The sequence below is a fragment of the Diprion similis genome, chromosome 4, assembly GCF_021155765.1.
Source record: "Diprion similis isolate iyDipSimi1 chromosome 4, iyDipSimi1.1, whole genome shotgun sequence".
NCBI classification, from domain to species: Eukaryota; Metazoa; Arthropoda; class Insecta; order Hymenoptera; family Diprionidae; genus Diprion; species Diprion similis.
In genome coordinates, this window is record NC_060108.1 from 1,439,328 (window position 1) to 1,463,689 (window position 24,362).

The window sequence follows — 24,362 nt, forward strand, 5'->3', positions numbered from 1 at the left end:
CACCGATATCCACGAAACAAACAAACGGAATTCGACTCCGTGTTTTGAGCAATATCAGAACAAAGACGACCGTTTCTGGCGGAATTTGACGCGCTGAATGCGATAAAACAAGTTTTAGGTCGCTAGCATGTACAGAAAAAAAGTTACCAACCGATATCTGAAAAACAAACAAACGGACTTCGACTTCGTGTTTCGAGCAATATCAAAACAAAGACGACCGTTTCCGGCGTATTTGACGCGCTGAATGCGATAAAACAAGTTTTAGGTCGCTAGCATGTATAGAAAAAAAGTTACTCACCGATATCCACGAAACAAACGAACGGAATTCGACTTCGTGTTTTAAGCAATATCAAAACAAAGACGACCAGTCCAGGCGTAATTTGACGCGCTGAATGCGATAAAACAAGTTTTAGGTCGCTAGCATGTATAGAAAAAAGTTACTCACCGATATCCACGAAACAAACGAACGGAATTCGACTTCGTGTTTTAAGCAATATCGAAACAAAGACGACCGTTTCCGGCGTAATTTGACGCGCTGAATGCGATAAAACAAGTTTTAGGTCGCTAGCATGTATAGAAAAAAAGTTACTCACCGATATCCACGAAACAAACAAACGGAATTCGACTCCGTGTTTTGAGCAATATCAGAACAAAGACGACCGTTTCCGGCGTAATTTGACGCGCTGAATGCGATAAAACAAGTTTTAGGTCGCTAGCATGTATAGAAAAAAAGTTACTCACCGATATCCACGAAACAAACAAACGGAATTCGACTCCGTGTTTTGAGCAATATCAGAACGAAGACGACCGTTTCCGGCGTAATTTGACGCGCTGAATGCGATAAAACAAGTTTTAGGTCGCTAGCATGTATAGAAAAAAAGTTACTCACCGATATCCACGAAACAAACAAACGGAATTCGACTCCGTGTTTTGAGCAATATCAGAACAAAGACGACCGTTTCTGGCGTAATTTGACGCGCTGAATGCGATAAAACAAGTTTTAGGTCGCTAGCATGTACAGAAAAAAAGTTACCAACCGATATCTGAAAAACAAACAAACGGACTTCGACTTCGTGTTTCGAGCAATATCAAAACAAAGACGACCGTTTCCGGCGTAATTTGACGCGCTGAATGCGATAAAACAAGTTTTAGGTCGCTAGCATGTATAGAAAAAAAGTTACTCACCGATATCCACGAAACAAACGAACGGAATTCGACTTCGTGTTTTAAGCAATATCAAAACAAAGACGACCGGTCCAGGCGTAATTTGACGCGCTGAATGCGATAAAACAAGTTTTAGGTCGCTAGCATGTATAGAAAAAAGTTACTCACCGATATCCACGAAACAAACGAACGGAATTCGACTTCGTGTTTTAAGCAATATCGAAACAAAGACGACCGTTTCCGGCGTAATTTGACGCGCTGAATGCGATAAAACAAGTTTTAGGTCGCTAGCATGTATAGAAAAAAAGTTACTCACCGATATCCACGAAACAAACGAACGGAATTCGACTTCGTGTTTTAAGGAATATCAAAACAAAGACGACCGTTCCCGGCGTAATTTGACGCGCTGAATGCGATGAAAAAAGTTTTAGGTCGCTGGCATGTATAGAAAAAAAGTTACCAACCGATATCTGAAAAACAAACAAACGGACTTCGACTTCGTGTTTCGAGCAATATCAAAACAAAGACGGCCGTTTCCGGCGTAATTTGACGCGCTGAATGCGATAAAACAAGTTTTAGGTCGCGAGCATGTATAGAAAAAAAGTTACTCACCGATATCCACGAAACAAACAAACGGAATTCGACTCCGTGTTTCGAGCAATATCAAAACAAAGACGACCGTTTCCGGCGTAATTTGACGCGCTGAATGCGATAAAACAAGTTTTAGGTCGCTAGCATGTATAGAAAAAAAGTTACTCACCGATATCCACGAAACAAACGAACGGAATTCGACTTCGTGTTTTAAGCAATATCAAAACAAAGACGACCGGTCCAGGCGTAATTTGACGCGCTGAATGCGATAAAACAAGTTTTAGGTCGCTAGCATGTATAGAAAAAAGTTACTCACCGATATCCACGAAACAAACGAACGGAATTCGACTTCGTGTTTTAAGCAATATCGAAACAAAGACGACCGTTTCCGGCGTAATTTGACGCGCTGAATGCGATAAAACAAGTTTTAGGTCGCTAGCATGTATAGAAAAAAAGTTACTCACCGATATCCACGAAACAAACAAACGGAATTCGACTCCGTGTTTTGAGCAATATCAGAACAAAGACGACCGTTTCCGGCGTAATTTGACGCGCTGAATGCGATAAAACAAGTTTTAGGTCGCTAGCATGTATAGAAAAAAAGTTACTCACCGATATCCACGAAACAAACAAACGGAATTCGACTCCGTGTTTTAAGCAATATCAGAACAAAGACGACCGTTTCCGGCGTAATTTGACGCGCTGAATGCGATAAAACAAGTTTTAGGTCGCTAGCATGTATAGAAAAAAAGTTACTCACCGATATCCACGAAACAAACGAACGGAATTCGACTTCGTGTTTTAAGCAATATCGAAACAAAGACGACCGTTTCCGGCGTAATTTGACGCGCTGAATGCGATAAAACAAGTTTTAGGTCGCTAGCATGTATAGAAAAAAAGTTACTCACCGATATCCACGAAACAAACAAACGGAATTCGACTCCGTGTTTTGAGCAATATCAGAACAAAGACGACCGTTTCCGGCGTAATTTGACGCGCTGAATGCGATAAAACAAGTTTTAGGTCGCTAGCATGTATAGAAAAAAAGTTACTCACCGATATCCACGAAACAAACAAACGGAATTCGACTCCGTGTTTTGAGCTATATCAGAACAAAGACGACCGTTTCCGGCGTGATTTGACGCGCTGAATGCGATAAAACAAGTTTTAGGTCGCTAGCATGTATAGAAAAAAAGTTACTCACCGATATCCACGAAACAAACAAACGGAATTCGACTCCGTGTTTTGAGCAATATCAGAACGAAGACGACCGTTTCTGGCGTAATTTGACGCGCTGAATGCGATAAAACAAGTTTTAGGTTGCTAGCATGTACAGAAAAAAAGTTACCAACCGATATCTGAAAAACAAACGAACGGACTTCGACTTCGTGTTTCGAGCAATATCAAAACAAAGACGGCCGTTTCCGGCGTAATTTGACGCGCTGAATGCGATAAAACAAGTTTGAGGTCGCTAGCATGTATAGAAAAAAAGTTACTCACCGATATCCACGAAACAAACGAACGGAATTCGACTTCGTGTTTTAAGGAATATCAAAACAAAGACGACCGTTCCCGGCGTAATTTGACGCGCTGAATGCGATAAAACAAGTTTCAGGTCGCTGGCATGTATAGAAAAAAAGTTACCAACCGATATCTGAAAAACAAACAAACGGACTTTGACTTCGTGTTTCGAGCAATATCAAAACAAAGACGGCCGTTTCCGGCGTAATTTGACGCGCTGAATGCGATAAAACAAGTTTTAGGTCGCTAGCATGTATAGAAAAAAAGTTACTCACCGATATCCACGAAACAAACAAACGGAATTCGACTCCGCGTTTTGAGCAACATCAGAACAAAGACGACCGTTTCTGGCGTAATTCGACTCGCTGAATGCGATAAAACAAGTTTTAGGTCGCTAGCATGTACAGAAAAAAAGTTACCAACCGATATCTGAAAAACAAACAAACGGACTTCGACTTCGTGTTTCGAGCAATATCAAAACAAAGACGGCCGTTTTCGACGTAATTTGACGCACTGAATGCGATAAAACAAGTTTTAGGTCGCTAGCATGTATAGAAAAAAAGTTACCAACCGATATCTGAAAAACAAACAAACGGACTTCGACTTCGTGTTTCGAGCAATATCAAAACAAAGACGACCTTTTCCGGCGTAATTTGACGCGCTGAATGCGATAAAACAAGTTTTAGGTCGCTAGCATGTATAGAAAAAAAGTTACTTACCGATATCCACGAAACAAACAAATGGAATTCGACTCCGTGTTTTGAGCAATATCAGAACAAAGACGACCGTTTCCGGCGTAATTTGACGCGCTGAATGCGATAAAACAAGTTTTAGGTCGCTAGCATGTACAGAAAAAAAGTTACCAACCGATATCTGAAAAACAAACAAACGGACTTCGACTTCGTGTTTCGAGCAATATCAAAACAAAGACGACCGTTTCCGGCGTAATTTGACGCGCTGAATGCGATAAAACAAGTTTTAGGTCGCTAGCATGTATAGAAAAAAAGTTACTCACCGATATCCACGAAACAAACGAACGGAATTCGACTTCGTGTTTTAAGCAATATCAAAACAAAGACGACCGGTCCAGGCGTAATTTGACGCGCTGAATGCGATAAAACAAGTTTTAGGTCGCTAGCATGTATAGAAAAAAAGTTACTCACCGATATCCACGAAACAAACGAACGGAATTCGACTTCGTGTTTTAAGGAATATCAAAACAAAGACGACCGTTCCCGGCGTAATTTGACGCGCTGAATGCGATAAAACAAGTTTTAGGTCGCTGGCATGTATAGAAAAAAAGTTACCAACCGATATCTGAAAAACAAACAAACGGACTTTGACTTCGTGTTTCGAGCAATATCAAAACAAAGACGGCCGTTTCCGGCGTAATTTGACGCGCTGAATGCGATAAAACAAGTTTTAGGTCGCTAGCATGTATAGAAAAAAAGTTACTCACCGATATCCACGAAACAAACGAACGGAATTCGACTTCGTGTTTTAAGCAATATCAAAACAAAGACGACCGGTCCAGGCGTAATTTGACGCGCTGAATGCGATAAAACAAGTTTTAGGTCGCTAGCATGTATAGAAAAAAAGTTACTCACCGATATCCACGAAACAAACGAACGGAATTCGACTTCGTGTTTTAAGGAATATCAAAACAAAGACGACCGTTCCCGGCGTAATTTGACGCGCTGAATGCGATAAAACAAGTTTTAGGTCGCTGGCATGTATAGAAAAAAAGTTACCAACCGATATCTGAAAAACAAACAAACGGACTTTGACTTCGTGTTTCGAGCAATATCAAAACAAAGACGGCCGTTTCCGGCGTAATTTGACGCGCTGAATGCGATAAAACAAGTTTTAGGTCGCTAGCATGTATAGAAAAAAAGTTACTCACCGATATCCACGAAACAAACAAACGGAATTCGACTCCGCGTTTTGAGCAACATCAGAACAAAGACGACCGTTTCTGGCGTAATTTGACTCGCTGAATGCGATAAAACAAGTTTTAGGTCGCTAGCATGTACAGAAAAAAAGTTACCAACCGATATCTGAAAAACAAACAAACGGACTTCGACTTCGTGTTTCGAGCAATATCAAAACAAAGACGGCCGTTTTCGACGTAATTTGACGCACTGAATGCGATAAAACAAGTTTTAGGTCGCTAGCATGTATAGAAAAAAAGTTACCAACCGATATCTGAAAAACAAACAAACGGACTTCGACTTCGTGTTTCGAGCAATATCAAAACAAAGACGACCTTTTCCGGCGTAATTTGACGCGCTGAATGCGATAAAACAAGTTTTAGGTCGCTAGCATGTATAGAAAAAAAGTTACTTACCGATATCCACGAAACAAACAAATGGAATTCGACTCCGTGTTTTGAGCAATATCAGAACAAAGACGACCGTTTCCGGCGTAATTTGACGCGCTGAATGCGATAAAACAAGTTTTAGGTCGCTAGCATGTACAGAAAAAAAGTTACCAACCGATATCTGAAAAACAAACAAACGGACTTCGACTTCGTGTTTCGAGCAATATCAAAACAAAGACGACCGTTTCCGGCGTAATTTCACGCGCTGAATGCGATAAAACAAGTTTTAGGTCGCTAGCATGTATAGAAAAAAAGTTACTCACCGATATCCACGAAACAAACGAACGGAATTCGACTTCGTGTTTTAAGCAATATCAAAACAAAGACGACCGGTCCAGGCGTAATTTGACGCGCTGAATGCGATAAAACAAGTTTTAGGTCGCTAGCATGTATAGAAAAAAAGTTACTCACCGATATCCACGAAACAAACGAACGGAATTCGACTTCGTGTTTTAAGCAATATCAAAACAAAGACGACCGGTCCAGGCGTAATTTGACGCGCTGAATGCGATAAAACAAGTTTTAGGTCGCTAGCATGTATAGAAAAAAGTTACTCACCGATATCCACGAAACAAACGAACGGAATTCGACTTCGTGTTTTAAGCAATATCGAAACAAAGACGACCGTTTCCGGCGTAATTTGACGCGCTGAATGCGATAAAACAAGTTTTAGGTCGCTAGCATGTATAGAAAAAAAGTTACTCACCGATATCCACGAAACAAACGAACGGAATTCGACTTCGTGTTTTAAGGAATATCAAAACAAAGACGACCGTTCCCGGCGTAATTTGACGCGCTGAATGCGATAAAACAAGTTTTAGGTCGCTGGCATGTATAGAAAAAAAGTTACCAACCGATATCTGAAAAACAAACAAACGGACTTCGACTTCGTGTTTCGAGCAATATCAAAACAAAGACGGCCGTTTCCGGCGTAATTTGACGCGCTGAATGCGATAAAACAAGTTTTAGGTCGCGAGCATGTATAGAAAAAAAGTTACTCACCGATATCCACGAAACAAACAAACGGAATTCGACTCCGTGTTTCGAGCAATATCAAAACAAAGACGACCGTTTCCGGCGTAATTTGACGCGCTGAATGCGATAAAACAAGTTTTAGGTCGCTAGCATGTATAGAAAAAAAGTTACTCACCGATATCCACGAAACAAACAAACGGACTTTGACTTCGTGTTTCGAGCAATATCAAAACAAAGACGGCCGTTTCCGGCGTAATTTGACGCGCTGAATGCGATAAAACAAGTTTTAGGTCGCTAGCATGTATAGAAAAAAAGTTACTCACCGATATCCACGAAACAAACAAACGGAATTCGACTCCGCGTTTTGAGCAACATCAGAACAAAGACGACCGTTTCTGGCGTAATTCGACTCGCTGAATGCGATAAAACAAGTTTTAGGTCGCTAGCATGTACAGAAAAAAAGTTACCAACCGATATCTGAAAAACAAACAAACGGACTTCGACTTCGTGTTTCGAGCAATATCAAAACAAAGACGGCCGTTTTCGACGTAATTTGACGCACTGAATGCGATAAAACAAGTTTTAGGTCGCTAGCATGTATAGAAAAAAAGTTACCAACCGATATCTGAAAAACAAACAAACGGACTTCGACTTCGTGTTTCGAGCAATATCAAAACAAAGACGACCTTTTCCGGCGTAATTTGACGCGCTGAATGCGATAAAACAAGTTTTAGGTCGCTAGCATGTATAGAAAAAAAGTTACTTACCGATATCCACGAAACAAACAAATGGAATTCGACTCCGTGTTTTGAGCAATATCAGAACAAAGACGACCGTTTCCGGCGTAATTTGACGCGCTGAATGCGATAAAACAAGTTTTAGGTCGCTAGCATGTACAGAAAAAAAGTTACCAACCGATATCTGAAAAACAAACAAACGGACTTCGACTTCGTGTTTCGAGCAATATCAAAACAAAGACGGCCGTTTCCGGCGTAATTTGACGCGCTGAATGCGATAAAACAAGTTTTAGGTCGCTAGCATGTATAGAAAAAAAGTTACTCACCGATATCCACGAAACAAACGAACGGAATTCGACTTCGTGTTTTAAGCAATATCAAAACAAAGACGACCGGTCCAGGCGTAATTTGACGCGCTGAATGCGATAAAACAAGTTTTAGGTCGCTAGCATGTATAGAAAAAAAGTTACTCACCGATATCCACGAAACAAACGAACGGAATTCGACTTCGTGTTTTAAGGAATATCAAAACAAAGACGACCGTTCCCGGCGTAATTTGACGCGCTGAATGCGATAAAACAAGTTTTAGGTCGCTGGCATGTATAGAAAAAAAGTTACCAACCGATATCTGAAAAACAAACAAACGGACTTTGACTTCGTGTTTCGAGCAATATCAAAACAAAGACGGCCGTTTCCGGCGTAATTTGACGCGCTGAATGCGATAAAACAAGTTTTAGGTCGCTAGCATGTATAGAAAAAAAGTTACTCACCGATATCCACGAAACAAACAAACGGAATTCGACTCCGCGTTTTGAGCAACATCAGAACAAAGACGACCGTTTCTGGCGTAATTTGACTCGCTGAATGCGATAAAACAAGTTTTAGGTCGCTTGCATGTACAGAAAAAAAGTTACCAACCGATATCTGAAAAACAAACAAACGGACTTCGACTTCGTGTTTCGAGCAATATCAAAACAAAGACGGCCGTTTTCGACGTAATTTGACGCACTGAATGCGATAAAACAAGTTTTAGGTCGCTAGCATGTATAGAAAAAAAGTTACCAACCGATATCTGAAAAACAAACAAACGGACTTCGACTTCGTGTTTCGAGCAATATCAAAACAAAGACGACCTTTTCCGGCGTAATTTGACGCGCTGAATGCGATAAAACAAGTTTTAGGTCGCTAGCATGTATAGAAAAAAAGTTACTTACCGATATCCACGAAACAAACAAATGGAATTCGACTCCGTGTTTTGAGCAATATCAGAACAAAGACGACCGTTTCCGGCGTAATTTGACGCGCTGAATGCGATAAAACAAGTTTTAGGTCGCTAGCATGTACAGAAAAAAAGTTACCAACCGATATCTGAAAAACAAACAAACGGACTTCGACTTCGTGTTTCGAGCAATATCAAAACAAAGACGACCGTTTCCGGCGTAATTTCACGCGCTGAATGCGATAAAACAAGTTTTAGGTCGCTAGCATGTATAGAAAAAAAGTTACTCACCGATATCCACGAAACAAACGAACGGAATTCGACTTCGTGTTTTAAGCAATATCAAAACAAAGACGACCGGTCCAGGCGTAATTTGACGCGCTGAATGCGATAAAACAAGTTTTAGGTCGCTAGCATGTATAGAAAAAAAGTTACCAACCGATATCTGAAAAACAAACAAACGGACTTCAACTTCGTGTTTCGAGCAATATCAAAACAAAGACGGCCGTTTCCGGCGTAATTTGACGCGCTGAATGCGATAAAACAAGTTTTAGGTCGCTAGCATGTATAGAAAAAAAGTTACTCACCGATATCCACGAAACAAACGAACGGAATTCGACTTCGTGTTTTAAGGAATATCAAAACAAAGACGACCGTTCCCGGCGTAATTTGACGCGCTGAATGCGATAAAACAAGTTTTAGGTCGCTGGCATGTATAGAAAAAAAGTTACCAACCGATATCTGAAAAACAAACAAACGGACTTCGACTTCGTGTTTCGAGCAATATCAAAACAAAGACGGCCGTTTCCGGCGTAATTTGACGCGCTGAATGCGATAAAACAAGTTTTAGGTCGCTAGCATGTATAGAAAAAAAGTTACTCACCGATATCCACGAAACAAACAAACGGAATTCGACTCCGCGTTTTGAGCAACATCAGAACAAAGACGACCGTTTCTGGCGTAATTTGACTCGCTGAATGCGATAAAACAAGTTTTAGGTCGCTAGCATGTACAGAAAAAAAGTTACCAACCGATATCTGAAAAACAAACAAACGGACTTCGACTTCGTGTTTCGAGCAATATCAAAACAAAGACGGCCGTTTTCGACGTAATTTGACGCACTGAATGCGATAAAACAAGTTTTAGGTCGCTAGCATGTATAGAAAAAAAGTTAGCAACCGATATCTGAAAAACAAACAAACGGACTTCGACTTCGTGTTTCGAGCAATATCAAAACAAAGACGACCTTTTCCGGCGTAATTTGACGCGCTGAATGCGATAAAACAAGTTTTAGGTCGCTAGCATGTATAGAAAAAAAGTTACTTACCGATATCCACGAAACAAACAAATGGAATTCGACTCCGTGTTTTGAGCAATATCAGAACAAAGACGACCGTTTCCGGCGTAATTTGACGCGCTGAATGCGATAAAACAAGTTTTAGGTCGCTAGCATGTACAGAAAAAAAGTTACCAACCGATATCTGAAAAACAAACAAACGGACTTCGACTTCGTGTTTCGAGCAATATCAAAACAAAGACGACCGTTTCCGGCGTAATTTGACGCGCTGAATGCGATAAAACAAGTTTTAGGTCGCTAGCATGTATAGAAAAAAAGTTACTCACCGATATCCACGAAACAAACAAACGGAATTCGACTCCGTGTTTTGAGCAATATCAGAACAAAGACGACCGTTTCCGGCGTAATTTGACGCGCTGAATGCGATAAAACAAGTTTTAGGTCGCTAGCATGTATAGAAAAAAAGTTACTCACCGATATCCACGAAACAAACAAATGGAATTCGACTCCGTGTTTTGAGCAATATCAGAACAAAGACGACCGTTTCCGGCGTAATTTGACGCGCTGAATGCGATAAAACAAGTTTTAGGTCGCTAGCATGTATAGAAAAAAAGTTACTCACCGATATCCACGAAACAAACAAACGGAATTCGACTCCGTGTTTTGAGCAATATCAGAACAAAGACGACCGTTTCTGGCGTAATTTGACTCGCTGAATGCGATAAAACAAGTTTTAGGTCGCTAGCATGTACAGAAAAAAAGTTACCAACCGATATTTGAAAAACAAACAAACGGACTTCGACTTCGTGTTTCGAGCAATATCAAAACAAAGACGGCCGTTTTCGACGTAATTTGACGCACTGAATGCGATAAAACAAGTTTTAGGTCGCTAGCATGTATAGAAAAAAAGTTACTCACCGATATCCACGAAACAAACAAACGGAATTCGACTCCGTGTTTTGAGCAATATCAGAACAAAGACGACCGTTTCTGGCGTAATTTGACTCGCTGAATGCGATAAAACAAGTTTTAGGTCGCTAGCATGTATAGAAAAAAAGTTACTAACCGATATCTGAAAAACAAACAAACGGACTTCGACTTCGTGTTTCGAGCAATATCAAAACAAAGACGGCCGTTTCCGGCGTAATTTGACGCGCTGAATGCGATAAAACAAGTTTTAGGTCGCTAGCATGTATAGAAAAAAAGTTACTCACCGATATCCACGAAACAAACAAACGGAATTCGACTCCGTGTTTTGAGCAATATCAGAACAAAGACGACCGTTTCCGGCGTAATTTGACGCGCTGAATGCGATAAAACAAGTTTTAGGTCGCTAGCATGTATAGAAAAAAAGTTACTCACCGATATCCACGAAACAAACAAACGGAATTCGACTCCGTGTTTCGAGCAATATCAGAACAAAGACGACCGTTTCCGGCGTAATTTGACGCGCTGAATGCGATAAAACAAGTTTTAGGTCGCTAGCATGTATAGAAAAAAAGTTACTCACCGATATCCACGAAACAAACAAACGGAATTCGACTCCGCGTTTTGAGCAACATCAGAACAAAGACGACCGTTTCTGGCGTAATTTGACTCGCTGAATGCGATAAAACAAGTTTTAGGTCGCTAGCATGTACAGAAAAAAAGTTACCAACCGATATCTGAAAAACAAACAAACGGACTTCGACTTCGTGTTTCGAGCAATATCAAAACAAAGACGGCCGTTTTCGACGTAATTTGACGCACTGAATGCGATAAAACAAGTTTTAGGTCGCTAGCATGTATAGAAAAAAAGTTACCAACCGATATCTGAAAAACAAACAAACGGACTTCGACTTCGTGTTTCGAGCAATATCAAAACAAAGACGACCTTTTCCGGCGTAATTTGACGCGCTGAATGCGATAAAACAAGTTTTAGGTCGCTAGCATGTATAGAAAAAAAGTTACTTACCGATATCCACGAAACAAACAAATGGAATTCGACTCCGTGTTTTGAGCAATATCAGAACAAAGACGACCGTTTCCGGCGTAATTTGACGCGCTGAATGCGATAAAACAAGTTTTAGGTCGCTAGCATGTACAGAAAAAAAGTTACCAACCGATATCTGAAAAACAAACAAACGGACTTCGACTTCGTGTTTCGAGCAATATCAAAACAAAGACGACCGTTTCCGGCGTAATTTGACGCGCTGAATGCGATAAAACAAGTTTTAGGTCGCTAGCATGTATAGAAAAAAAGTTACTCACCGATATCCACGAAACAAACAAACGGAATTCGACTCCGTGTTTTGAGCAATATCAGAACAAAGACGACCGTTTCCGGCGTAATTTGACGCGCTGAATGCGATAAAACAAGTTTTAGGTCGCTAGCATGTATAGAAAAAAAGTTACTCACCGATATCCACGAAACAAACAAATGGAATTCGACTCCGTGTTTTGAGCAATATCAGAACAAAGACGACCGTTTCCGGCGTAATTTGACGCGCTGAATGCGATAAAACAAGTTTTAGGTCGCTAGCATGTATAGAAAAAAAGTTACTCACCGATATCCACGAAACAAACAAACGGAATTCGACTCCGTGTTTTGAGCAATATCAGAACAAAGACGACCGTTTCTGGCGTAATTTGACTCGCTGAATGCGATAAAACAAGTTTTAGGTCGCTAGCATGTACAGAAAAAAAGTTACCAACCGATATTTGAAAAACAAACAAACGGACTTCGACTTCGTGTTTCGAGCAATATCAAAACAAAGACGGCCGTTTTCGACGTAATTTGACGCACTGAATGCGATAAAACAAGTTTTAGGTCGCTAGCATGTATAGAAAAAAAGTTACTCACCGATATCCACGAAACAAACAAACGGAATTCGACTCCGTGTTTTGAGCAATATCAGAACAAAGACGACCGTTTCTGGCGTAATTTGACTCGCTGAATGCGATAAAACAAGTTTTAGGTCGCTAGCATGTATAGAAAAAAAGTTACTAACCGATATCTGAAAAACAAACAAACGGACTTCGACTTCGTGTTTCGAGCAATATCAAAACAAAGACGGCCGTTTCCGGCGTAATTTGACGCGCTGAATGCGATAAAACAAGTTTTAGGTCGCTAGCATGTATAGAAAAAAAGTTACTCACCGATATCCACGAAACAAACAAACGGAATTCGACTCCGTGTTTTGAGCAATATCAGAACAAAGACGACCGTTTCCGGCGTAATTTGACGCGCTGAATGCGATAAAACAAGTTTTAGGTCGCTAGCATGTATAGAAAAAAAGTTACTCACCGATATCCACGAAACAAACAAACGGAATTCGACTCCGTGTTTCGAGCAATATCAGAACAAAGACGACCGTTTCCGGCGTAATTTGACGCGCTGAATGCGATAAAACAAGTTTTAGGTCGCTAGCATGTATAGAAAAAAAGTTACTCACCGATATCCACGAAACAAACAAACAAAATTCGACTCCGTGTTTTGAGCAATATCAGAACAAAGACGACCGTTTCTGGCGTAATTTGACGCGCTAAATGCGATAAAACAAGTTTTAGGTCGCTAGCATGTACAGAAAAAAAGTTACCAACCGATATCTGAAAAACAAACAAACGGACTTCGACTTCGTGTTTCGAGCAATATCAAAACAAAGACGGCCGTTTCCGGCGTAATTTGACGCGCTGAATGCGATAAAACAAGTTTTAGGTCGCTAGCATGTATAGAAAAAAAGTTACTCACCGATATCCACGAAACAAACGAACGGAATTCGACTTCGTGTTTTAAGCAATATCAAAACAAAGACGACTGTTTCCGGCGTAATTTGACGCGCTGAATGCGATGAAACAAGTTTTAGGTCGCTAGCCTGTATAGAAAAAAAGTTACCAACCGATATCTGAAAAACAAACAAACGGACTTCGACTTCGTGTTTCGAGCAATATCAAAACAAAGACGGCCGTTTCCGGCGTAATTTGACGCGCTGAATGCGATAATACAAGTTTTAGGTCGCTAGCGTGTATAGAAAAAAAGTTACTCACCGATATCCACGAAACAAACAAACGGAATTCGACTCCGTGTTTTGAGCAATATCAGAACAAAGACGACCGTTTCTGGCGTAATTTGACTCGCTGAATGCGATAAAACAAGTTTTAGGTCGCTAGCATGTACAGAAAAAAAGTTACCAACCGATATTTGAAAAACAAACAAACGGACTTCGACTTCGTGTTTCGAGCAATATCAAAACAAAGACGGCCGTTTTCGACGTAATTTGACGCACTGAATGCGATAAAACAAGTTTTAGGTCGCTAGCATGTATAGAAAAAAAGTTACTCACCGATATCCACGAAACAAACAAACGGAATTCGACTCCGTGTTTTGAGCAATATCAGAACAAAGACGACCGTTTCTGGCGTAATTTGACTCGCTGAATGCGATAAAACAAGTTTTAGGTCGCTAGCATGTATAGAAAAAAAGTTACTAACCGATATCTGAAAAACAAACAAACGGACTTCGACTTCGTGTTTCGAGCAATATCAAAACAAAGACGGCCGTTTCCGGCGTAATTTGACGCGCTGAATGCGATAAAACAAGTTTTAGGTCGCTAGCATGTATAGAAAAAAAGTTACTCACCGATATCCACGAAACAAACGAACGGAATTCGACTTCGTGTTTTAAGCAATATCAAAACAAAGACGACTGTTTCCGGCGTAATTTGACGCGCTGAATGCGATGAAACAAGTTTTAGGTCGCTAGCCTGTATAGAAAAAAAGTTACCAACCGATATCTGAAAAACAAACAAACGGACTTCGACTTCGTGTTTCGAGCAATATCAAAACAAAGACGGCCGTTTCCGGCGTAATTTGACGCGCTGAATGCGATAATACAAGTTTTAGGTCGCTAGCGTGTATAGAAAAAAAGTTACTCACCGATATCCACGAAACAAACAAACGGAATTCGACTCCGTGTTTTGAGCAATATCAGAACAAAGACGACCGTTTCTGGCGTAATTTGACGCGCTGAATGCGATAAAACTAGTTTTAGGTCGCTAGCATGTACAGAAAAAAAGTTACCAACCGATATCTGAAAAACAAACGAACGGACTTCGACTTCGTGTTTCGAGCAATATCAAAACAAAGACGGCCGTTTCCGGCGTAATTTGACGCGCTGAATGCGATAAAACAAGTTTTAGGTCGCTAGCATGTATAGAAAAAAAGTTACTCACCGATATCCACGAAACAAACGAACGGAATTCGACTTCGTGTTTCAAGCAATATCAAAACAAAGACGACCGTTTCCGGCGTAATTTGACGCGCTGAATGCGATGAAACAAGTTTTAGGTCGCTAGCCTGTATAGAAAAAAAGTTACCAACCGATATCTGAAAAACAAACAAACGGACTTCGACTTCGTGTTTCGAGCAATATCAAAACAAAGACGGCCGTTTCCGGCGTAATTTGACGCGCTGAATGCGATAAAACAAGTTTTAGGTCGCTAGCATGTATAGAAAAAAAGTTACTCACCGATATCCACGAAACAAACGAACGGAATTCGACTCCGTGTTTTAAGCAATATCAGAACAAAGACGACCGTTTCCGGCGTAATTTGACGCGCTGAATGCGATAAAACAAGTTTTAGGTCGCTAGCATGTATAGAAAAAAAGTTACTCACCGATATCCACGAAACAAACAAACGGAATTCGACTCAGTGTTTTGAGCAATATCAGAACGAAGACGACCGTTTCCGGCGTAATTTGACGCGCTGAATGCGATAAAACAAGTTTTAGGTCGCTAGCATGTATAGAAAAAAAGTTACTCACCGATATCCACGAAACAAACAAACGGAATTCGACTCCGTGTTTCGAGCAATATCAGAACAAAGACGACCGTTTCCGGCGTAATTTGACGCGCTGAATGCGATAAAACAAGTTTTAGGTCGCTAGCATGTATAGAAAAAAAGTTACTCACCGATATCCACGAAACAAACAAACGGAATTCGACTCCGTGTTTCGAGCAATATCAGAACAAAGACGACCGTTTCCGGCGTAATTTGACGCGCTGAATGCGATAAAACAAGTTTTAGGTCGCTAGCATGTATAGAAAAAAAGTTACTCACCGATATCCACGAAACAAACAAACAAAATTCGACTCCGTGTTTTGAGCAATATCAGAACAAAGACGACCGTTTCTGGCGTAATTTGACGCGCTAAATGCGATAAAACAAGTTTTAGGTCGCTAGCATGTACAGAAAAAAAGTTACCAACCGATATCTGAAAAACAAACAAACGGACTTCGACTTCGTGTTTCGAGCAATATCAAAACAAAGACGGCCGTTTCCGGCGTAATTTGACGCGCTGAATGCGATAAAACAAGTTTTAGGTCGCTAGCATGTATAGAAAAAAAGTTACTCACCGATATCCACGAAACAAACGAACGGAATTCGACTTCGTGTTTTAAGCAATATCAAAACAAAGACGACTGTTTCCGGCGTAATTTGACGCGCTGAATGCGATGAAACAAGTTTTAGGTCGCTAGCCTGTATAGAAAAAAAGTTACCAACCGATATCTGAAAAACAAACAAACGGACTTCGACTTCGTGTTTCGAGCAATATCAAAACAAAGACGGCCGTTTCCGGCGTAATTTGACGCGCTGAATGCGATAAAACAAGTTTCAGGTCGCTAGCATGTATAGAAAAGAAGTTACTTACCGATATCCACGAAACAAACGAACGGAATTCGACTCCGTGTTTTAAGCAATATCAGAACAAAGACGACCGTTTCCGGCGTAATTTGACGCGCTGAATGCGATAAAACAAGTTTTAGGTTGCTAGCATGTATAGAAAAAAAGTTACTCACCGATATCCACGAAACAAACAAACGGAATTCGACTCCGTGTTTTGAGCAATATCCGAACAAAGACGACCGTTTCCGGCGTAATTTGACGCGCTGAATGCGATAAAACAAGTTTTAGGTCGCTAGCATGTATAGAATAAAAGTTACTCACCGATATCCACGAAACAAACAAACGGAATTCGACTCCGTGTTTTGAGCAATATCAGAACAAAGACAACCGTTTCTGGCGTAATTTGACGCGCTGAATGCGATAAAACAAGTTTTAGGTCGCTAGCATGTATAGAAAAAAAGTGACTCACCGATATCCACGAAACAAACGAACGGAATTCGACTTCGTGTTTTAAGCAATATCAAAACAAAGACGACCGTTCCCGGCGTAATTTGACGCGCTGAATGCGATAAAACAAGTTTTAGGTCGCTAGCATGTATAGAAAAAAAGTTACTCACCGATATCCACGAAACAAACGAACGGAATTCGACTTCGTGTTTTAAGCAATATCAAAACAAAGACGACCGTTTCCGGCGTAATTTGACGCGCTGAATGCGATAATACAAGTTTTAGGTCGCTAGCGTGTATAGAAAAAAAGTTACTCACCGATATCCACGAAACAAACGAACGGAATTCGACTTCGTGTTTTAAGCAATATCAGAACAAAGACGACCGTTTCCGGCGTAATTTGACGCGCTGAATGCGATAAAACAAGTTTTAGGTCGCTAGCATGTATAGAAAAAAAGTTACTCACCGATATCCACGAAACAAACGAACGAAATTCGACTTCGTGTTTTAAGCAATATCAGAACAAAGACGACCGTTTCCGGCGTAATTTGACGCGCTAAATGCGATAATACAAGTTTTAGGTCGCTAGCGTGTATAGAAAAAAAGTTACTCACCGATATCCACGAAACAAACGAACGGAATTCGACTTCGTGTTTTAAGCAATATCAAAACAAAGACGACCGTTCCCGGCGTAATTTGACGCGCTGAATGCGATAAAGCAAGTTTTAGGTCGCTAGCATGTACAGAAAAAAAGTTACCAACCGATATCTGAAAAACAAACAAACGGACTTCGACTTCGTGTTTCAAGCAATATCAAAACAAAGACGGCCGTTTCCGGCGTAATTTGACGCGCTGAATGCGATAAAACAAGTTTTAGGTCGCTAGCATGTATAGAAAAAAAGTTACTCACCGATATCCACGAAACAAACGAACGGAATTCGACTTCGTGTTTTAAGCAATATCAAAACAAAGACGACCGTTCCCGGCGTAATTTGACGCGCTGAATGCGATGAAACAAGTTTTAGGTCGCTAGCATGTATAGAAAAAAAGTTACTCACCGATATCCACGAAACAAACGAACGGAATTCGACTCCGTGTTTTAAGCAATATCAGAACAAAGACGACCGTTTCCGGCGTAATTTGACGCGCTGAATGCGATAAAACAAGTTTTAGGTCGCTAGCATGTATAGAAAAAAAGTTACTCACCGATATCCACGAAACAAACGAACGGAATTCGACTTCGTGTTTTAAGCAATATCAAAACAAAGACGACCGTTTCCGGCGTAATTTGACGCGCTGAATGCGATAATACAAGTTTTAGGTCGCTAGCGTGTATAGAAAAAAAGTTACTCACCGATATCCACGAAACAAACGAACGGAATTCGACTTCGTGTTTTAAGCAATATCAGAACAAAGACGACCGTTTCCGGCGTAATTTGACGCGCTGAATGCGATAAAACAAGTTTTAGGTCGCTAGCATGTATAGAAAAAAAGTTACTCACCGATATCCACGAAACAAACGAACGAAATTCGACTTCGTGTTTTAAGCAATATCAGAACAAAGACGACCGTTTCCGGCGTAATTTGACGCGCTAAATGCGATAATACAAGTTTTAGGTCGCTAGCGTGTATAGAAAAAAAGTTACTCACCGATATCCACGAAACAAACGAACGGAATTCGACTTCGTGTTTTAAGCAATATCAAAACAAAGACGACCGTTCCCGGCGTAATTTGACGCGCTGAATGCGATAAAGCAAGTTTTAGGTCGCTAGCATGTACAGAAAAAAAGTTACCAACCGATATCTGAAAAACAAACAAACGGACTTCGACTTCGTGTTTCAAGCAATATCAAAACAAAGACGGCCGTTTCCGGCGTAATTTGACGCGCTGAATGCGATAAAACAAGTTTTAGGTCGCTAGCATGTATAGAAAAAAAGTTACTCACCGATATCCACGAAACAAACGAACGGAATTCGACTTCGTGTTTTAAGCAATATCAAAACAAAGACGACCGTTCCCGGCGTAATTTGACGCGCTGAATGCGATGAAACAAGTTTTAGGTCGCTAGCATGTATAGAAAAAAAGTTACTCACCGATATCCACGAAACAAACGAACGGAATTCGACTCCGTGTTTTAAGCAATATCAGAACAAAGACGACCGTTTCCGGCGTAATTTGACGCGCTGAATGCGATGAAACAAGTTTTAGGTCGCTAGCATGTATAGAAAAAAAGTTACTCACCGATATCCACGAAACAAACGAACGGAATTCGACTTCGTGTTTTAAGCAATATCAAAACAAAGACGACCGTTCCCGGCGTAATTTGACGCGCTGAATGCGATGAAACAAGTTTTAGGTCGCTAGCATGTATAGAAAAAAAGTTACTCACCGATATCCACGAAACAAACGAACGGAATTCGACTCCGTGTTTTAAGCAATATCAGAACAAAGACGACCGTTTCCGGCGTAATTTGACGCGCTGAATGCGATGAAACAAGTTTTAGGTCGCTAGCATGTATAGAAAAAAAGTTACTCACCGATATCCACGAAACAAACGAACGGAATTCGACTTCGTGTTTTGAGCAATATCAAAACAAAGACGACCGTTCCCGGCGTAATTTGACGCGCTGAATGCGATGAAACAAGTTTTAGGTCGCTAGCATGTATAGAAAAAAAGTTACTCACCGATATCCACGAAACAAACGAACGAAATTCGACTCCGTGTTTTAAGCAATATCAGAACAAAGACGACCGTTTCCGGCGTAATTTGACGCGCTGAATGCGATAAAACAAGTTTTAGGTCGCTAGCATGTATAGAAAAAGAGTTACTCACTGATATCCACGAAACAAACGAACGGAATTCGACTTCGTGTTTTAAGCAATATCAGAACAAAGACGACCGTTTCCGGCGTAATTTGACGCGCTGAATGCGATAATACAAGTTTTAGGTCGCTAGCGTGTATAGAAAAAAAGTTACTCACCGATATCCACGAAACAAACAAACGGAATTCGACTCCGTGTTTTGAGCAATATCAGAACAAAGACGACCGTTTCTGGCGTAATTTGACGCGCTGAATGCGATAAAACAAGTTTTAGGTCGCTAGCATGTATAGAAAAAAAGTTACTCACTGATATCCACGAAACAAACAAACGGAATTCGACTCCGTGTTTTGAGCAATATCCGAACAAAGACGACCGTTTCCGGCGTAATTTGACGCGCTGAATGCGAAAAAACAAGTTTTAGGTCGCTGGCATGTATAGAAAAAAAGTTACTCACCGATATCCACGAAACAAACAAACGGAATTCGACTCCGTGTTTCGAGCAATATCAGAACAAAGACGACCGTTTCCGGCGTAATTTGACGCGCTGAATGCGATAAAACAAGTTTCAGGTCGCTAGCATGTATAGAAAAAAAGTTACTCACCGATATCCACGAAACAAACAAACGGAATTCGACTCCGTGTTTTGAGCAATATCAGAACAAAGACGACCGTTTCTGGCGGAATTTGACGCGCTAAATGCGATAAAACAAGTTTTAGGTCGCTAGCATGTACAGAAAAAAAGTTACCAACCGATATCTGAAAAACAAACAAACGGACTTCGACTTCGTGTTTCGAGCAATATCAAAACAAAGACGGCCGTTTCCGGCGTAATTTGACGCGCTGAATGCGATAAAACAAGTTTTAGGTCGCTAGCATGTATAGAAAAAAAGTTACTCACCGATATCCACGAAACAAACAAACGGAATTCGACTCCGTGTTTTGAGCAATATCCGAACAAAGACGACCGTTTCCGGCGTAATTTGACGCGCTGAATGCGATAAAACAAGTTTTAGGTCGCTAGCATGTATAGAAAAAAAGTTACTCACCGATATCCACGAAACAAACAAACGGAATTCGACTCCGTGTTTTGAGCAATATCCGAACAAAGACGACCGTTTCCGGCGTAATTTGACGCGCTGAATGCGATAAAACAAGTTTTAGGTCGCTAGCATGTACAGAAAAAAAGTTACCAACCGATATCTGAAAAACAAACAAACGGACTTCGACTTCGTGTTTCAAGCAATATCAAAACAAAGACGGCCGTTTTCGGCGTAATTTGACGCGCTGAATGCAATAAAACAAGTTTTAGGTCGCTAGCATGTATAGAAAAAAAGTTACTCACCGATATCCACGAAACAAACGAACGGAATTCGACTTCGTGTTTTAAGCAATATCAAAACAAAGACGGCCGTTTCCGGCGTAATTTGACGCGCTGAATGCGATAAAACAAGTTTTAGGTCGCTAGCATGTATAGAAAAAAAGTTACTCACCGATATCCACGAAACAAACAAACGGAATTCGACTCCGTGTTTTGAGCAATATCCGAACAAAGACGACCGTTTCCGGCGTAATTTGACGCGCTGAATGCGATAAGACAAGTTTTAGGTCGCTAGCATGTATAGAAAAAAAGTTACTCACCGATATCCACGAAACAAACAAACGGAATTCGACTCCGTGTTTTGAGCAATATCCGAACAAAGACGACCGTTTCCGGCGTAATTTGACGCGCTGAATGCGATAAAACAAGTTTTAGGTCGCTAGCATGTACAGAAAGAAAGTTACCAACCGATATCTGAAAAACAAACAAACGGACTTCGACTTCGTGTTTCAAGCAATATCAAAACAAAGACGGCCGTTTTCGGCGTAATTTGACGCGCTGAATGCGATAAAACAAGTTTTAGGTCGCTAGCATGTATAGAAAAAAAGTTACTCACCGATATCCACGAAACAAACGAACGGAATTCGACTTCGTGTTTTAAGCAATATCAAAACAAAGACGACCGTTCCCGGCGTAATTTGACGCGCTGAATGCGATGAAACAAGTTTTAGGTCGCTAGCATGTATAGAAAAAAAGTTACTCACCGATATCCACGAAACAAACAAACGGAATTCGACTCCGTGTTTTGAGCAATATCCGAACAAAGACGACCGTTTCCGGCGTAATTTGACGCGCTAAATGCGATAAAACAAGTTTTAGGTCGCTAGCATGTATAGAAAAAAAGTTACTCACCGATATCCACGAAACAAACAAACGGAATTCGACTTCGTGTTTTAAGCAATATCAGAACAAAGACGACCGTTTCCGGCGTAATTTGACGCGCTGAATGCGATTATACAAGTTTTAGGTCGCTAGCGTGTATAGAAAAAAAGTTACTCACTGATATCCACGAAACAAACAAACGGAATTCGACTCCGTGTTTTGAGCAATATCAGAACAAAGACGACCGTTTCTGGCGTAATTCGACGCGCTGAATGCGATAAAACAAGTTTTAGGTCGCTAGCATGTATAGAAAAAAAGTTACTCACCGATATCCACGAAACAAACAAACGGAATTCGACTCCGTGTTTTGAGCAATATCCGAACAAAGACGACCGTTTCCGGCGTAATTTGACGCGCTGAATGCGATAAAACAAGTTTTAGGTCGCTAGCATGTACAGAAAAAAAGTTACTCACCGATATCCACGAAACAAACAAACGGAATTCGACTCCGTGTTTCGAGCAATATCAGAACAAAGACGACCGTTTCCGGCGTAATTTGACGCGCTGAATGCGATAAAACAAGTTTCAGGTCGCTAGCATGTATAGAAAAAAAGTTACTCACCGATATCCACGAAACAAACAAACGGAATTCGACTCCGTGTTTTGAGCAATATCAGAACAAAGACGACCGTTTCTGGCGGAATTTGACGCGCTAAATGCGATAAAACAAGTTTTAGGTCGCTAGCATGTACAGAAAAAAAGTTACCAACCGATATCTGAAAAACAAACAAACGGACTTCGACTTCGTGTTTCGAGCAATATCAAAACAAAGACGGCCGTTTCCGGCGTAATTTGACGCGCTGAATGCGATAAAACAAGTTTTAGGTCGCTAGCATGTATAGAAAAAAAGTTACTCACCGATATCCACGAAACAAACAAACGGAATTCGACTCCGTGTTTTGAGCAATATCCGAACAAAGACGACCGTTTCCGGCGTAATTTGACGCGCTGAATGCGATAAAACAAGTTTGAGGTCGCTAGCATGTATAGAAAAAAAGTTACTCACCGATATCCACGAAACAAACAAACGGAATTCGACTCCGTGTTTTGAGCAATATCCGAACAAAGACGACCGTTTCCGGCGTAATTTGACGCGCTGAATGCGATAAAACAAGTTTTAGGTCGCTAGCATGTATAGAAAAAAAGTTACTCACCGATATCCACGAAACAAACAAACGGAATTCGACTTCGTGTTTTAAGCAATATCAGAACAAAGACGACCGTTTCCGGCGTAATTTGACGCGCTGAATGCGATTATACAAGTTTTAGGTCGCTAGCGTGTATAGAAAAAAAGTTACTCACTGATATCCACGAAACAAACAAACGGAATTCGACTCCGTGTTTTGAGCAATATCAGAACAAAGACGACCGTTTCTGGCGTAATTTGACGCGCTGAATGCGATAAAACAAGTTTTAGGTCGCTAGCATGTATAGAAAAAAAGTTACTCACCGATATCCACGAAACAAACAAACGGAATTCGACTCCGTGTTTTGAGCAATATCCGAACAAAGACGACCGTTTCCGGCGTAATTTGACGCGCTGAATGCGATAAAACAAGTTTTAGGTCGCTAGCATGTACAGAAAAAAAGTTACTCACCGATATCCACGAAACAAACAAACGGAATTCGACTCCGTGTTTCGAGCAATATCAGAACAAAGACGACCGTTTCCGGCGTAATTTGACGCGCTGAATGCGATAAAACAAGTTTCAGGTCGCTAGCATGTATAGAAAAAAAGTTACTCACCGATATCCACGAAACAAACAAACGGAATTCGACTCCGTGTTTTGAGCAATATCAGAACAAAGACGACCGTTTCTGGCGGAATTTGACGCGCTAAATGCGATAAAACAAGTTTTAGGTCGCTAGCATGTACAGAAAAAAAGTTACCAACCGATATCTGAAAAACAAACAAACGGACTTCGACTTCGTGTTTCGAGCAATATCAAAACAAAGACGGCCGTTTCCGGCGTAATTTGACGCGCTGAATGCGATAAAACAAGTTTTAGGTCGCTAGCATGTATAGAAAAAAAGTTACTCACCGATATCCACGAAACAAACAAACGGAATTCGACTCCGTGTTTTGAGCAATATCCGAACAAAGACGACCGTTTCCGGCGTAATTTGACGCGCTGAATGCGATAAAACAAGTTTTAGGTCGCTAGCATGTATAGAAAAAAAGTTACTCACCGATATCCACGAAACAAACAAACGGAATTCGACTCCGTGTTTTGAGCAATATCCGAACAAAGACGACCGTTTCCGGCGTAATTTGACGCGCT